The following is a 12,199-nucleotide window of genomic DNA, read 5'->3' as shown; positions in this document are numbered from 1 at the left end:
ATGAATCCCAAAGGCCAGAAGGTGAAGCTTAATGATGGCCACTTCATTCCTGTCCTAGGATTTGGAACCTATGCGCCTCCAGAGGTAACAGTACTGGTTGTGGGTTGAGATATAAATAGTGGTGGATGTGACATGAGCAGAAGGGACTTGGGTTGTCAAGCACTGAGCTCCTGTGTGACGCTGGGAGGGTCACGTGGTTCCACCAACCAGGCTAGAACCATTTCCTATGGAAGAGGAGAAAGCATTCGGCCTGCACTCTGCATCATGGTCCGAAGCTGTGCTCACCTGCAGATTACTCTGGGTTTCCTTCCAGTTTCCATCTTCAGTAGGTGAGACTCAGCTGTCAAGAATACTGTCAGCTGTTTCGGTTTGAAGGTGATTGCAACAGAGAGGTTTATCTGTATATTTAATTAATTCCAGAACTCTTTCCTCCTTCCAAAAAGCCATGACACAGAGAAGTATTTGAGGTGGGAGGTCTTGTAGATGAGTTGAATGAAAAATAATGGGAATGAATTGCTTTTATATTGTGGAGTGCCTGCTAGATGGCAGGCAAGAAACACTCCAGCTGTGTTTAGCCTCATATTTTTGTTTCTGCTTGGAAATTTATTCTCAGAGAAAATACAGTGCCATTTGAGGGTACAAGGTACTATCTTACAGGCCAGGTTTTGGAATGTTTTCTTGGGCTTCCCTGGATAGTTCAAATGTTAAAGAATCTGCCTGCCTTGCAGGGGATCTGAGTTCGATCCCTGGGTCGGGAAGATCCCCTGGAGAAGGAAATGGTAACCCACTCCAGTATTCTTGCGGAGAATCCCTTGGACAGAGGAGCCTGATGGGCTACAGTTCATGTGGTCACAAAGAGTTGGACATGACTGAATGATTAACACTTTAACACTTTGAAATGGGAAAGATTCTGAATCATATAAAAGGAAATGGAATATTATTCAGCATTAAAACGAAGTTAATCCTGCCATTTGCAACTGCACAGATGGATAGTGAGAACACTAAGGCAAGTAAAACAAGCCAGAAATAGAAAGACAAATACTGCATAATCTCCTTGTAGCTAGAATCTTAAAAAGTAGAACTCACAGAAGCAGATAATACAGGTGTGGTGACCAGAGGCTGGTGTCAAGGCTGGGAAAAATGGTAAATTGTTAGTCAAGGGTACAGACCATCAATTATAAAATGAATAATCATGGAGACCTGATGTAAAGCACTGTGACTATGGTTAAAAATAATGGGATATATCTTTAGTTTTGTAGACTAGATCTTATGTCTTCTTACAAACACCCAAAAAAGTTAGGTATGTGAGGTGATGGAACTGTTTCCTAGGTTGATTTTGGTAATTCATTAAGAGTGGATACTCACATTGGTAAGAATAATCATGGGAAATGGACTAGTTGAAACTCAAGCTTGAATCAAGCTCTAGCTGGGAGAAGGATCAATAACCTCAGAATGGAGATGACACCACCCTAATGGCAAAAGGGAAGAGGAAATAAAGAACCTCTTGATGAAGGTGAAAGAGGGAGTGAAAAGCTGACTTAAAATTAAACGTTCAAAAAACTAAGATCATGTCATCCAGTCCCATCACTTGATGGCAAATAAATGGGGGAGAAATGGAAACAGGGGTAGACTTCATTTTCTTGGACTCCAAATCATTGTGGATGGTGACTGTAGCCAGGAAATTAAAAGACGATTGTTCCTCAGAAGAAAAACTATGAGAAACCTAGACGTCATCTTAAAAAACAGAGACATTGGCTTGTGGACAAAGTCCATATAGTCAAAGCCACGGTTTTTCCAGTTGTTATGTATGGATGTGAGAGTTGGACCGTAAAAGGCTATGCGGGGAAGAATTGATACTTTTGAACTGTGGTGTTTGAGAAGACTCTTGAGAATGCCCTGGATAGCAAGGAGATCAAGCCAGTCATTCCTAAAGGAAATCAACCCTGAGTATTCCTTGGAAGGACCGATGCTGAAGGTGAAGCTCCAATACTTTGGCCACACAATACGAAGAGCCAACTCATTGGAAAAGACCCTGAGTCTGAAAAAGACTGAAGGCACAAGGAGAAGGAGGTGCCAGAGGGTGAGATAGTTGGGTGGCATCATTGATACAATGGACATGAGTTTGAGCAAACTGCAGAAGATAATGAAATACAGGCAGACCTGGAGAGCTGTAGTCCATGGGGTCAGAAGGAATTGAACAGGACTGAGTGACTGAACAAAAACAGTGACTTGTATGAGAACATCTCTTTGTACACCTTGATTGCATACAGCTTTTATGTGGTGTATTCTTTTTGGCCTCACTGGTAGACAGAGGTCTTAGAAGCAATTACTTTGTTTCTTGATGCTTTTACCAGGCACCTTACACCTTTGTTGAATTATCTTCAAAGATCTCACAGTATAAATCCTATCCATGACTGCAACGTTATCCTGAGTCCTTTGGGTTCTACCAGCAAATCAATGAACCTGCAGGTGGTCTTGAGGTCTCTGATGCCCATAATCAACCACAGTCACCTCAGGATGAATGGTTCCTGGGTGTCCACTTAATCACTGACCAGGAATGTTCAGGGAAGTCATCAGTCATTCATCACCACACATACAGATCTAACCAAAGGCACAAAGAAAAGTTGATGTTGGGAAGATGAAATCTTGTGCCTAGAAATCTCTTTAGCATGTAGATATTCAATGTCTACCTTTGTTGCTTATGTAGGTTGCTAAGAGGGATGCTCTGGAATTCACTCCATTTGCTATAGAGGTTGGGTTCCGCCATATTGACTGTGCTCATGCAAACCAAAATGAAGAGCAGATAGGCCAGGCCATTAGAAGCAAGATTCCAGATGGCCCTGTGAAGAGAGAAGACATATTCTGCACTTCAAAGGTACTGTGTGTGTTGTGTGTGTGCACATGTGTGCAAGTGATTGTGCCCAGGTGACAATTATTGAATAGGATCATTTGGTGAAGAGTTGTTTAGTGAATTATGCTTATTGGTAAATTCCTAAAGTATTCGAGTTCCCTGGTGGTTCAATGCTTAAGACTTGGCACTTTAATGCCATGTGCCCAGATTTGATCCTTGGTTGGGGAAGTAATATCAGACAAGCCTTGCAGTAAGGCCAAAATAAGTTACCTAAAGTATTGTTAATACAACTTTTATTCTTTAACCTCTGCAGCTTTGGTGCACATCCTTTCGACCAGAGCTGGTCCGACCAGCCTTGGAAAAGTCACTGAAATGTCTTCAACTGGACTATGCTGATCTCTGTATTATGCATTATCCCCTGGCTCTGAAGGTTAGAAATTTGTGTGATCACATCAGTGTTACATCTTGTGTTAGAATGTTCATCAACTTGCATGGATGGTTAAACTAAGATTTTTCTTAGTAGGTTGAAGGGATGATTACATTAGAGTAGAATCCTCCAAATAATCATTTGTGATCATCTTTTACTGAATTTCTTTGAATCCCTTACATGCCTTCCAGAGAAAGGAGTTAATATTCTGAGATTCTCTGTTATGCAGATGACACTACCCTTATGGCAGAAAGTGAAGAGGAACTCAAAATCCTCTTGATGAAAGTGAAAGAGGAGAGTGAAAAGGTTGGCTTGAAGCTCAACATTCAGAAAACAAAGATCATGGCATCTGGTCCCATCGCTTTATGGGAAATAGATGGAAAAACAGTGGAAACAGTGTCAGACTTTATTTTTTGGGCTCCAAAATCACTGCAGATGCTGATTGCAGCCATGAAATTAAAAGCCGCTTACTCCTTGGAAGGAAAGTTATGACCAACATTGATAGTATATTAAAAATAGAGACATTACTTTGCCAACAAAGGTCCGTCTAGTCAAGGCTATGGTTTTTCCCGTGGTCATGTACGGATGTGAGAGTTGGACTGTGAAGAAAGCTGGTCGCCGAAGAATTGATGCTTTTGAACTGTGGTGTTGGAGAAGACTCTTGAGAGTCCCTTGTACCGCAAGGAGATCCAACCAGTCCATTCTAAGGGAGATCGATCCTGGGTGTTCATTGGAAGGACTGATGCTGTAGCTGAAACTGCAATACTTTATCCATCTCATGCGACGAGTTGACTCACTGGAAAAGACTGATGCTGGGAAAGGTTGGGGGCGGGAGGAGAAGGGGACGACGGAGATTGAGATGGCTGGAAGGCATCACCGACTCTGTGGACATGAGTTTGAGTGAACTCCTTGAGTTGGTGATAGACAGGGAGGCCTGGCGTGCTGTGATTCATGGGGTCGCGGAGAGTCGGACACGACTGAGCGACTGAACTGAACTGAAGGAGTTCGATTATAGATCTGTATCTTTGAGATACGTTTAGGTACCCATGTGAAGATGCATGCATACAGTTGGACTTAGAATTCTATCAGAGAAAAGGTTTCGATAAAATATTTAATTTATGGTTTGCTCATTTTAGTTGCCTCTTAAAGCCACGAGACTAGACAATCAGAGATATTATGTTATACCGTGAGTGGTATAGATAGGGAAGTTAAGCTTCATGAGAACCCAACATTAAGAAGGCGATTTAAATAAAATATGGAGGAACCTGCAAAAGAGGCTGAGAAGGATTGGTGAGTGAGGAAGGAGGGGTTGTTCTTAAATGCATGTGAAGCAGATGTTTGGAAGAAAAAAGAGACCAATGCTAACAAGGGGACAAGTAAGACAAGACTGAAACTGACCACTGGATTGGGCAATTAACCTTGGCAAAGTCAAGTGCAGCTTTGACAGAGTGGTAAAGGCAAACCGTGAGGAGAATGGATTCAAGAAATGGTTCAAGAGACCAATGAGAAGCAGAGTATACACAGTTTTCAAAGACTTTAATGAGGCTGCAATGAGGACCACAGAGTTGCACAGTCTCTGAGGAGGAACGTGGAACTAAGAGACAAGTTTCCCTGATGGGGCAGATTACTGCCTGCCTCTGAGGTCAGAGGAACAGTCCAGCAGAGAGACGAAAATCTATGATGCAGCAGACGGAGGTGGGGCTGACTTGAACCACATCTGTATTAGTTACTGTTTCTGCTACAACAAATGACCAAAACCTTTGTGGACGGAAACAAAAACAATGTATTATTTTATATTTCTGGAGGTCAGAAATTCAAAATCTGGTTCCATGGGCTAAAATTGAAGTGTCAACAGGCATGCATTCTTTTCTGAAAGTTGTAGGGGAAAATCTGTTCTCTTGCCTTTACCAACTCCTAAAGAACAGGTCTCGTGTTGTTGGAAGAGGGTATTTGCTAAGACCAGAGCATTCTTTGTAGTACTCTGCTTAGTCTTTGCCCTGCTTCATTTGTACTCCAAGGCCAAACTTGCCTGTTACTTCAGGTATCTCTTGATTTCTTCCTTTTGCCTCACAGTCCTCTATGATGAAAAGGACATCTTTTTTTTTTTTTTGGTGTTAGACCTAGAAGGTCTTGTAGGTCTTCACAGGACCGTTCAACTTCAGCTTCTTTGGAATTTGAGGTTGGGGCATAGACTTGGATGACTGTGATGCTGAATGGTTTCTTTTGGAAATGAACCAAGATTCTTCTGCTGTTTTTGAGATTGCACCCATGTACTGCATTTCAGACTCTTCTCTTGACAATGAGGGCTACTCCAATTCTTCTAAGGGATTCTTGCCCACAGTAGTAGATATAATGGTCATCTGAATTAAATTTGCCTATTCCAGCCCATTTTAGTCCATTGATTCCTAAAGTGTTGATGTTTACTCTTGCCATCTCCTGTTTGACCATATCCAACTTACCTTGATTCATGGACCTAACATTCCAGGTTCCTTTGCAATATTGTTCTTTAAAGTGCCAGACTTTACTTTTATCACTAGACACACCCACAACTGGGTGTTGTTCTGCGTTGGCTCAGCGTCTTCTTTCTTTCCGCTGGTATATTTCTGTTCTTCCTTAGTAGCATGTTGGGCACCTACTAACCTGGGGTGCTCATCTTTCAGTGTCATATCTTTTTGCCTTTTCATACTGTTAATGGGGTTCTCAAGACAAGAATGCTAAGTGGTTTGCCATTCCCTTCTCCAGTGAGCCACATTTTATCAGAACTCTCTACCAGGACCTGTCCATCATGGGTGGCCCTGAATGGCATGACTTATAGACTGAGTAACTGAACTGAACTGATAGTTACTGGGGTTACACAAGGCTTTGACCCATCTGATTATTTTGGTTAGTTTTCTGTGATTGCCGTTTTCATTCTGGAGGCCGTAGCATTGAGATTCTTGCTCCTTCTGTCTGCCCTGTGATGGATGAGTGTAAGAGGCTTGTGCAAGCTACCTGACGGGAGGGACTGGCTGTGGGGAAAACTGAGTCTTGCTCTGGTGGGCAGGGCCATGTTCAGTAAATCTTCTATCTAATTTTCTGCTAATGCGTGGGACTGTGGTTCCTCCCTGTACTAGGGAAAGCAACTAGGCAATTCACGTCAGTTCAGTTCAGTCGGTCAGTCATGTCTGACTCTTTGTGACCCAATGGAATGCAGCACACCAGGCTTCCCTGTCCATCACCAAGTCCTCGAGCTTACTCAAACTCATGTCCATCGAGTTGGTGATTCCATCCAACCATCTCATCCCCTGTCGTCCCCTTCTCCTCTCACCTTCAATCTTTCCCAGCATCAGGGTTTTTTCTAATGAGTCAGTTCTTCACATCAGGTGGCCAAATTATTGGAGTTTCAGCTTCAGCATCAGTCCTTCCAATGAATATTCAGGACTGATTTCCTTTAGGATGGACTGTTTGGATCTCCTTGCTGTCCAAGGGACTGACAAGAATCTTCTCCAACACCACAGTTTGAAAGCATCCATTATTCAGTGCTCAGCTTCCTTTATAGTCCAACTCTCACATCCATACATGACTAATGTAGAAACCAAAGCTTTGACTATATGGCCTTTTTTGGCAAAGTAATGTCTCTGCTTTTTAATATGCTGTCTAGGTTTGTCATAGCTTTTCTTCCAAGGACCAAGCACCTTTTAATTTCATGGCTGCAGTCACCATCTGCAGTGATGTTGGAGCCCCCCAAAATAAAGTCTCTCACTGTTTCCATTGTTTCCCCATCTATTTGCATGAAGTGATGGGACCAGATGCCATGATCTTAGTTTTCTGAATGTTGAGCTTTAAACCAACCTTTCCACCCTCTTGTTTCACTTTGATCAAGAGGCTCTTTAGTTCTTCTTTGCTTTTGCCATAATGGTTGTGTCATCTGCATATCTGAGGTTATTGATATTTCTCCCAGCAATCTTGATTTCAGCTTGTGCTTCACCCAGCCTGGCATTTCTCATGATGTACTCTGCATATAAGTTAAATAAGCAGGGTGATGATATACAGCATTGATGTACTCCTTTCCCGATTTGGAAATAGTTTGTTGTTCCATGTCCAGTTCTAACTGTTGCTTTTTGACATGCATACAGACTTTTCAGCAGGTAGGTCAGGTGGTCTGGTATTCCCATCTCTTGAAGAATTTTCCACAGTTTGTTGTGAAGGCTATTCAGGTATGACCTAAATCAAATACCTCATGGTTATACAGTGGAAGTGACAAATAGAATCAAGAGATTAGGTCTGATCCATGCCTGAAGAACTGTGGATGGAGGTTCATAACATTGTACAGTAGGCAGTGACTGAAACCATCCCCAAGAAAGAGAAATGCAAGAAGACAAAATGGTTCCCTGAGAAGGCCTTACAAATCATGAGAAAAGAAGAGAAGTGAAAAGGAAAAGAGAAAGGGAAATACATAGGCAACTGAATGCAGAGTTCTGAAGACTAGCAAAGAGAGGTAAGAACACCTTCATAAGTGAACAATGCAGAGAGATAGATTGAAACAATAGGATGAGAGACACTAGAGATCTCTTCAGAAAATTAGAGACACCAAGGGAAAATTTCATGCAAAGTGGGCACAGTAAAGGGCAGAAACAGTATGGACCTAAAAGAAGCAGAAGAGATTAAAACAGATGGCAAGAATACACAGAAGAATTTACCACAAATGTCTTAATGATCCAGATAACCACTATGGTGTGGTCACTTACCTCCAGCCAGACATCCTGGAGTGTGAAGTCAAGTGGGCCTTAGGAAGCATTACATGAACAAAGGTAGTGGAGATGATGGATTTCAAGCTAAACTATTTTACATCCTAAAAGATGATGCCATTAAAGTGTTGCACTCAATTTACCAGCAAATTTGGAAAACTAGAAAATGTCGGTTTTCATTTCAATCCCAAAGAAGGGCAATTGCAAAGAATGTTCAAATTACTGCAAATTGCACTCTTTTCACATGCTAGCAAATTAATGCTCAAAATTCTTCAAGCTAGATTTCAACAGTATGTGAGCCAAAGACTTCCAAATGTACAAGTTGGGTTTAGAAAAGGCAGAGGCCCAGAGATCAAATTGCCAGCATCCGTGGGATCATAAAAAAAGCAAGAGAATTCCAGAAAAATATCCACTCCTCCTCATAGACTATGCTAAAGCCTTTGGGTGTTTGGATCACAACAAACTGTGGAAAATTCTTAAAGAGATGGGGCTACCAGACCACCTTACCAGCCTCCTGAGAAACCTGTATTCAGGCCAAGAAGCAACAGTTAGATTTGGATATGGAACAATGGGCTGCTTCAAAATTGGGAAAGAAGTGTGTCAAGGCTGTATATTATTGTATCCTGCTTATTTAACTTATATGCAGAGTACATCATGTGAAATGCAGGACTGGATGAATCATAAGCTGGAATCAAGATTGTCAGGAGAAATATCAATAACCTCAGATATGCAGGTGACACTACCCTTCTGGCAGAAAGTGAGGAGGAACTAAAGAGCCTCTTGATGACGGTGAAGGAGGAGAGTGAAAAATTTGGCTTAAAATTTGACATTCAAAAACTCAGATTATGGCATCTTGTCCCTTAAGTTTATGGGAAATAGACAGGGAAAAAATGGGAAGAGTGACAGACTTCATATTCTTGGGCAAAAAATCAATGTGGACTGTGACCACAGCCATGAAATTAAAGACACTTTCCCCTTGGAAGAAAAGCTATGAGAAGCCTAGATAGCATATTAAAAAGCAGAGATGTCTCTGGCAAAGGTCCATAGAGTCAAAGCTATGGCTTTTCCTGTAGTCATGTATGGATGTGAGAGTAGGACCACAAAGAAAGCTGAGCACCAAAGAATTGATGCTTTTGAACTGTGGTGCTAGAGAAGACTCTTGGGAGTCCCTTGGACTGAAAGAAGATCAAACCAGTCAACCCTAAAGAAGTCCTAGTTTCAACCCTGATATTTATTGAAAGGACTGATGCTGAACCTGAAACTCCAATATTTTGGATGTGAAGAGCTGACTCATTAGGGAAGACCCTGATTTTGGGCAAGATTGAAGGCAGGAGGAAAAGGGTCGACAGAAGACGAGATGGTTGGAGGACATCATTGACTCAATGGAAATGAATTTGAGCAAACTCTGGGAAATAGGGAAGGACAGAGGAGCCTGGTGTGCTGCAGTCCATAGGGTGGCAAAGAGTTGGATACAAGTGAGCGACTGAATACATTTTTTGTCTTGTAGTCTGTTCCGCCATCTTCAGAGACAGCACATCACATCTTGCAGTCTCTTTTCTAATGCGCCTATCTTCCCACCTTCTCTTCGACTACAGCCCTCCCAGGTCCCAGGACTTTGTGATTACACTAGGGTGACCCAGGTAATCCAGGAACATCCCCTGTCTCATGGTTTTAATCACCTTTGCTAAGTAGTTCCCTGAGCAGGTTCGGAACTTTTGACCCCTGCAGTGGAAGCACAGAGTTCTCAGCACTGGACCACCAGGGAAGTCCCAGGTTCAGAAAGTTTTTACCCATAATTCCACCACATACATTTTGCACCCCTTTTCCTTTCTCTTCTCCTTCTGGAACCCCTATCATGTGAATGTTTTTATGTTCTATTCCCTAGTTAGAGAAGCATTCTTAATTACTATTCTGAATTCTGGTAAATGAATTCTTTTGGTAAATTATTCATATCTATCTCTTTAGTGGATTTTTCAGGTGTTTTTCATATTGTTTCATTTGAGACAAATTGCTCTATCTTCTCATTTTGCTTTACTTTCTCTGTCTCTATGAAATTAGGTGAAAAAGTTTCCTGCTCTGTTCTTACAGGGGTGTCCTTGTGTGGATGCATCCTTGTGCAATCTGTGTGCCCAGAGGCTTTGGTGCAGAGCTGGAGCTGAGGTGGGAAGGGTCACCCCTTCCCAGGGCATGCTGGCAACTGTCGCTTTGAGGGGAAGAGGTGGGGAAGGCAAGAACCAGAGCCCAGTGTGAGCAAAGTCTTCTCCTGTGCTCACTGACTGTCCCAACCCTACTGGGCCAGGCAGGTCCCAAGGAGCTGGAGCAGAAGCCATGAAGGTTGGCCTCTTCCACCCCTTGCAAGTGTGCACCCTCCTCCTAATCCCTGACACTGGCACCTTTGCCCCAGAGGGGAGCAGAGCTGGAGGAAGGCATGCTGGAGCAGCCCCTGGCATGGATGATCATGTATGTGGTGCAATCCTGGCACACTATTCAGAGCTCCAGACCCTGGTCCTCTGGCCCCTCTCTGATGGTTGCCATGCCCCATCCATGTGTGCCTGTGTTCCTGTGTGTGTTCCTTTGTGAAGGTGTTCATAGTTGGGTACTTTAAACAACTTGTTTAACAAACAAGGCAAATACTCTTGGTAGATTTGTTCCTTGTCATGATTTTCCTTCATTCATTTGCTTGGTATGCTCCTGGTCCTGGTTTTAGCCCAACAGGAAAACTCAGGGGTCTCAGTTCATTTCTGAGTCAGCATCTTGCCTGGCCCATGGGTGGATTTCTGATTCTGGTGTATTTATGACTGTTTTTGAATGCTCTATGTTCCCCCCCCCCCAAATCCACACCCCAGTTCTACTCAGGGTTTTATTAATACTTGGTCTAGTCTATGTCTCCCCCCTTATTCCTTTGTCCTTGATCCCATATATATTTGGGCTTCCCCGGTGGCTTAGATGGTAGAGAATCTGCCTATAATGCAGGAACCTGAGTTCAATCCCTGGATCAGGAGGATCCCCTGGAGAAGGGACTGGCAACCCACTCCAGTATTCTTGCCTGGAGAATTCCATGGACAGAGGAGAATGGTGGGCCCATAGGGTTGCAAAGAGTCAGACATGACTGAGCAACTAACACTCACTCCATACATGTATAGTCCCCCTGCAGCTGAAATAGCCCCTCTAGCTGTTCTTCAGTTTAAGTTGAGAGTTAAGTGGAACAGACAGCAATCTCCAAACAGCCCCCAAGTAGGTTGGAACATTGCATACAGGTTTTCGGTGATCACTTTGGTTTGAGGGAGGCAGCTGGGAGCTGATCAAGATGGCACTGCTCCAGACAGGAGGAGGGTACAGGTGAGTGATGCACAATGGAATTCCTTGTCACATTTTGTTTTGAATTTTTCCTAATTGCCTGTTTACTTTATTGCTATAGACCTTTGTTTGACTGTTTTCCAGAACTTCTATGAGATTCTTCATTGCTTTCTCTCTCCTTTTTCATCTTTCTTTGGGAGAATTTAGTCCTTCTAGCTCATCATTTTTTTTTTTTTCATTTTTAATATACTTTTTATTTTAGAATTATTTGAGGGTTACAGAAAAGGTCTACTAATAGTACAGGGTTTCCATATACTTCTTTCACCTATTACTCCTTATGTTAATATCTTATATAAATATATCACATATGTCAAATTTCATTTATTAACTAATCCACAGACTTTTATCTTGTCCTTGTCTGTTTTTGATATCAGGGTGATGCAGGTCTCATAAATGTGTTTTGAAGCACTCCTTTCTCTTCAATTTTTCCGAGAAGGATGGGTATCAAATATATCACAAATATGATATTCTTTGGTTGGACTGACCCTTTTATCACTATGTAATTATCTTATCTCTTATTACAGTCCTTCTCTTATAGTCTATTTTGTCATATATAAGAAAAGCTACTCCAGCTTTGCTTTGGTTTCCATTCACAAGAGATGTCTTCTTCCCTTCTTGTCCTTTCAGTCTTATTTGTATCCTTACATTGGAAGTGAGTCTCTTGTAGGCAGTATATAGATGGGTCTTGTTTTTTAACCATTCTTCCTCTCTATTTTTATTTTAAGAATTTAGTCTATTTGCATTTAAAGTAATTATTGATATGTATGTTTTTGATTACATTTTGTTAACTGTTTTCTGGCTATTATAATACCTCTGTTCCTTTCCTCCTCTTTGACC

General features: G+C 42.1%; 1 pseudogene; it reads left to right on the top strand.

Moving 5' to 3' along the window:
- The window catches only part of LOC148775428 (aldo-keto reductase family 1 member C3-like), a 31,287-nt pseudogene continuing 19,088 nt past the window's right edge, over nt 1-12,199 (top strand).

Source organism: Moschus berezovskii, chromosome 15 (assembly GCF_049115385.1).
Source record: "Moschus berezovskii isolate FMDL1 chromosome 15, NW_MosBer_1.0, whole genome shotgun sequence".
Taxonomy (NCBI): domain Eukaryota; kingdom Metazoa; phylum Chordata; class Mammalia; order Artiodactyla; family Moschidae; genus Moschus; species Moschus berezovskii.
Note: the sequence above shows the minus strand (reverse complement) of the source record. Positions and strands in the feature narration are given on the sequence as shown.